The following is a 6,344-nucleotide window of genomic DNA, read 5'->3' as shown; positions in this document are numbered from 1 at the left end:
TCTGGAAGCTCAGCTGAAACCTGTCCACCATGGGTGATTCTGCTGGAAATCAAAATACCCATGGCATAGCTTTCAGAATCACAGCAACACATAGCCACCCCATATGACAAACTGACAGATGGGTGGTGGTCACATGCATATAAGGCTATTGAAAATGCCATGGCTTGGGTCAGCCACACCTTAGTTCCTCACACTGACATATTTGTTCATGAACTCTTTAAAGAGGTCTTGTGTAATAGCTTTGCCTAGTGCAATATATCATTAGATTTCTTGAGTATTGCTTCCATGAGTGTTGATAGTGAATCCAAGCAAAATGATACCATTGATTTTCAATGTATTCTGTATTTATTATGAGGGTATTTATTTATCCAGTAGTAAGGATATTTGTTTTCTTTACGGTGAGATACAATCCATACTGTAGACTGTGGTCTTTGATCTTCATCAGTTAGTATTTATTACCAAGACAAATTGGATTGGTATTACATAATAGGAGTAAAGAATACACATGGAATCCATAATATTCCTTAGGACATCATTTAGTATTTCTATGTCCTAGGGTTAAAGTCAATAGTAAACTACAGCAACACAATTCTTACATTACCGTTAACTGACCAGACCCTTCAGGAATGAAGGTTTGGGTTACCTCACTAGGCAAAGAACCAAGATTAGCTGAGGTGCTTCCAGTGGGCAAAGGTTAAACGGAATGGGTAGTGGAAGAAGGTAGTTCTGAACACCAGCTATGGCCACCTGACCAGTTGCACTAAAGACAACTGCAATTGTCATGAACACAGTTGTGTTTTTTTTTGTTTGTTTGTTTTGTTTTGTTTGTATGTGTATATCAAATATTTTTGTTTTATTCATTTGTGAAATATAAGATGTAAATGAGGCCAGTGTGTTTTGGGCTGTACAATTTTAGTTGTATCATGTTAGGCAGAAGTATGACTTTGTAATTGCCTTTATTTAGAGATTATGCACATTGTTTATAGATGCTAAGTTGACAAAGGGAAGACAATGATTGTTAAGTTTTTGTGTCAACTTGACTGTACAAGGATCCTCAGTAGTTTGGCAGTTGAGATGTGTTTATCTCCATAATGAGACCTAATATAATATAATTAACTCTATGATGACTGTCTACACATACAATCAATTGGTTTTACTTTTCTAGATAACACAGCCTAAAAGAAGGGTCCACTCAAAGTACTGGATTTCTAGATCAGAACACCTTCAGATAGCAGTTAGCAGCCTCAACTTGAAGGAAGAACAGGCATACTCAAACTGTCCCCCAGGGAGGATCCTGTGGTATGAATTGTACAGGAATGTAGAGTGATAAATATAGGAACATGCTCTACTACTGGGGATTTCCTGTAGGAATTTGAAGCTGCATGACAGTTACTAGATATGGGAGTTGCTGTTACACTCAGAATTGGCTCTGGGAATTGGTGTTAAAGCAGAAACTTGGTTCCATTCTCTCTTCACAGACACAGTGTTTAGTGTCTAGGGAATAAAGGTCTTTTTCCAGTTCTCTTCCACAGTTCTCAACAGTTCGATGGCTGCATAACTGAAGGGAGGGGCAGCCATGAACTGCATAAGGTCCATTCAAGCAATATTTCACTTCATATGTGTTTATGATCCCACAAGTTTGTACAGTACTGGTAATAAAAGGAGCCTGAACCCCTAACCCACACAGAAGCAAGGGAAAGAGAAAGGCTTGCATGTGTCACGTATTGTCCACAATACCTTCTGAGAAATAGAACTCTACATGATTTGGACATTGTTTGAGCATCATATAATATATGCACTCACCACCTTATGTGACATTTATTTAAAAAATAAATTTTAAAAAAGGGAGTCCTGGTGTGGAGCTGGGACAAAATGCACTAGACCGTAAGGTTGGTTTGAACCAAAAGGTCGGTGGTTCAAACTCACCAGCTATTACTGGAAAGCCCTATATAGGGTCACTATGAGTTGGGACAAACTTGACAACACTTAACAACAACAAAAAAGAACTTTCATCCATAACCAGTGACATATGCAAAAAACTCAAAATGTATTATGCACATAAAACCTAAAACTAAGATTTTAAGAAGAAAATACAAGAGAAACTTTGTGATCTTTGGTTAGGCAAAGATTTCTTAGCCATAAAATAGGAAGCAAGATTCATAAAAGAACAAAATGATATACTGGACTTTATGAAAATTAAAAATTTTTGTGCTTCAAAAGATACTGTTAAAAGAAAGATAATCCAGCATTTTGGAGATAATTTGCAAAGCATATATATGATTATTATTGTTGTTATGTGCCATTAAGTCAATTTGACTCATAGTGACCCTGCATAGGGTTTCTGAGGAGCAGTTGGTGAGTTTCAAGCACCAACCTTGTGGTTCAAACTGGCCTTGCAGTTCAGTGCATTATCCTGCAGCACATGATAATGAACTTTTATTGAGAATTGGTACAGAACTCTCAAAACAAATATGAAGAGCAATAAGAAAATAAATTTAAAAAAAGAAAAATTGGCAAAAGAATTAAACAGACATTTCATCAAAAAAGATATGCACATAGCACACAAGAATATGAAAAGATGTTCAACATCATTAATCATTAGAAAAATACAAATTAAGACCATAGTGAGATGCCAGTATGCATGTATTGGAATGGCTAAAATTACAAAGATTGCACAGGATGTGGAGGATCTGGAATCCTCACACTTTGCTTGTGGGGTTGCAAAAGTGTACAACCACTTTGGAAAGCAGTGGGATTTTTTATGATACTAATAAGGAGCTCTGGTAGCGTAGTGATTACGAATCGGGCTTCAAACCACAAGGTCAGCAGTTTGAAACAACCAGCTGTTCTGCGGGAGAAAGATGAGGCTTTCTGTTCCTGTAAAGATTTACAGCCTCGGAAACCTTGTACAGGGTCGCTATGAGTCGGAACCGACTCCACGGCACATAACCACCACCACCACCACCACCACCAAATGCGTAGCTACTTATGATGTTAAATGTATATATGATCCAGAATCCAAAAACTTGTACATGAATGCTGATTTCAACTTTATTTGTAATAGACCCTAAGTGGAAACAACTCAAATTTTCATCAATAGTTAAATGGATGATCAAAATTGTTGCATATTCATGCAATGGTACTCTATTTAAAAATGAACTACTAACACATAAAACAACATGGTTGAGTTTAAAATATTATGTTGAATGAAAGTGTATGTGTAAAATATTATTCTGAGTGAAAGTATATGTGTAAAATATTATGCTGCATGAAAACAAATAAAATAGTGTACATACTTTTAAAATCCACTAATTTAAAATTCAGGAAAATGAAGGTTAGTTTGTAATTACAGAAGTTGTTTCAGTGATTGGTTGAGGAAGTGGAACTAAGAGTAAGAGGAAAGAATACTAACAAAGGGCATGAGGAAAACTGCTGGGGTGATATATATGCTCAATACCTGATTACTGTTGTGGTTTTATAGTCTATACGTATGTCAAGGCTTTCACGTTATACATTTCAAATATACAAATTATTTTATATCATTTATATTAAGCTGTTAAATTAGTATTAATTTTAGAATTAATCATTAATTTTAGAATAATTATTTTTAGCTTTGTGATTTTTGTAGTTGACTGATGTTTGCATTAGTCCCAAAGATTACCTTACAGATGTATAAAGAGGGGAGTGAGTTCATAGAGAATTTATATTAATTCAGTTTTGAATCCATTGAGATCGATGCCCAGCTATCTATCTTAATGCAACTTCTCAGTATGTTTTGAGATGATGGTGCATATTGCTCCATCGCTCACCTCCTGGAATATTTATTCTTATGAATACAAATACAGTACACATATATAGTTGAGTTGTATTTTCATTGTAATGAATGGTAGTGTTTTTATGGGGAAAGCATAATTTGTCACACAGCTAACTTCATAGTGTATTAAGGGAGTTCATGGGTCTTTTACTCATCAGAAAGGAACAAAACCCTAGAGAATGTTGGAGATGAAATCTCAAGGCAGGTAGAATTGTAAGCATCTTCCACAGTCCTGTGGGAAGAAGTTGCTGATTTGGCAGGTGGGAAATCTTGTTAATTAAAGTAAAATGACAGGGCCTTCCCAAGGCATTTGCAATTAGGTCCCAAGCCATTCACCTAATCTCCAGCATAAAGGGGTTATGTTTCCTTTTATGAAATATCTCATTTATGTGCTCCTTCCCCTCTTCCTTCTCAGGTCATAGTTAATCCTCAGTTTATTATGGACACACACACTGATCTCAACATCAAGCTTTTGAAGAAGTGAAAGAGAAATATGTTGAATCGGACAATACAAAATTGTTGTTGTTATGTGACATTGAGTTGGTTCTGACTTTTAGTGACCCGATATAAGGTTTCTAAGGAGTGGCTGGTGAGCTTGAACAGCCAATCTTGTGCTTCAAACTGACCTAGCAGACCAGCACATTAACCCATAACAACCTCAGGACTCCGATATAAAATTAGATATGTGCATTTTCTTTCCTTAGAATTGATAGTGTCTTCTTGTGAGAAAAGTGGCCATGCACCAAAAAGAATTTTGGAAGCTTCAGCACGTCCAAGATTGGCTGGATTTGCATAACATTAAGGGGTTATCAACTTGCTAGAATAATCACCTAAGATTTTCTAATTTCTGGAAAATTCCAAATAATTCTATGCATCATGAAATTTTAATTATTGGACACAGATGATTAAGTTGGGTTTTGGGTCTAGAGACCCAGATCCTTAGAAGCTTTCGAAGTAGTCCATAAACAGGATTTTATTATTGTTAATATCACTGTTAATATGCTGCTCATATATGGAATCATAGTAATGCAGTGGGTTACAAGTTGGGCTGCAAGCAGAAGGTCAGCAGTTCCAATCTACCAGCCATTCCAATGGAGAAAGATGAGGCTTTCTGCCCCATAGAGATTTGCTGCCTCATAAACACTATGGAATCCTGTCATGGGATAAAACATTGGATGATAAGGTCGGCAGTTCAAACTCACCAGCTATAAACCCTATACACGGTCGCTATGAATCAGAACTCACTTAATGGCTCTTAACAACAACAACAAACACTATACAGGGTCACCATGAGTTGGAACTGACTTGTCAGCACACAATCAAGCCACAATGCATGAATAAAATCAAGCATATTTCAGCTGACATTTCCCCCCTCTTTTTTAGTCTCTTTTATATATTAAGCTAATTTTTTTCTCTTTCTTTTACTCCATTTCCTTCATTTCCTTTTCAATATACTCTTTCTCCTCATAGCTATTCTCCTCATTATCTTCTTATTTTCTCCCCATGAATTGTTTTAATATTACCAACAGAAAGTAGACAAAACATTTGAGAATTAGTTTGTCCAGTGAACAAATACTTTCTTCATTCTGATGAGCTATTTTTGCAAAAGTGAGTAAGTGCTGTTGTTGTTAGGTGCAGTAGCATCTGTTCCAACAAATAGTGACCTTATGAACAATAGAAAGAAACACTCCCTGGTCCTTTGCCATCCCTACAATTGTTGCTATGCTTAGCTGATTGCTGCTGATACTGTGCCAAACCATTTTGTTGGAGGTTTTCCTCTTTTTTTGCTGACCCTCCACTTTACCAAGCATGATGTCCTTCTCTAGGGACAGTTCCCTCTTGACAATACGACCAAAGTATAGGATACAAAGCCATAATGGTCTCTAAGGAGCATTCTGGCTATACTTCTTCCTACACAAATTCGTTTGTTGCTCTGGAAGACAATGGTACTTTTAACATTCTACTCAAACACAATAGCTCAAATGCATTGATTCTTCTAAAGTCTTCCTTCTTCATTGACCAACTTTCAAATGCATATGAGATTATTGAAAATACCATGGCTTGGTTCAGGTGCACCTTAGTCCTTCAGACTGGCACCTTTTTTCTTGAGCACTTTAATGAGGTCTTGTGCAGAAGATTTGGCAAATGCAATAACTCATTTGGTTGCTTGACTGTTAGTTCAATGAGTGTTGAGAGTGGATCTGAGCAAAATGAAGTCTTTGACAATTTCAAACTTTTCTGCATATATCATGATGTTATTTATTGGTCTAGTGGTCAGGGTTTTGTTTTCTTTACACTGAGGTGCAACTCATACTGAAGGTCGTGATCTTTGATTTTTATCAGTAAATATTTTAAGTCCTCTTCATTTTAGAAGCAGTTTGTGCCATCTGCATATCACAGGGTGTTAATTTATCTTCCTTCAGTCCAGAAGTCACATTCCTCTTCATATAATTCAGCTACTTCTATTATTTGCCCAGTGTACAGATTGAATAATTATAATGAAAAAAATACAACTATGGAGCACACTTTT

This window comes from Chrysochloris asiatica, unplaced genomic scaffold (genome assembly GCF_000296735.1).
Source record: "Chrysochloris asiatica unplaced genomic scaffold, ChrAsi1.0 scaffold00279, whole genome shotgun sequence".
NCBI lineage: Eukaryota > Metazoa > Chordata > Mammalia > Afrosoricida > Chrysochloridae > Chrysochloris > Chrysochloris asiatica.
Note: the sequence above shows the minus strand (reverse complement) of the source record.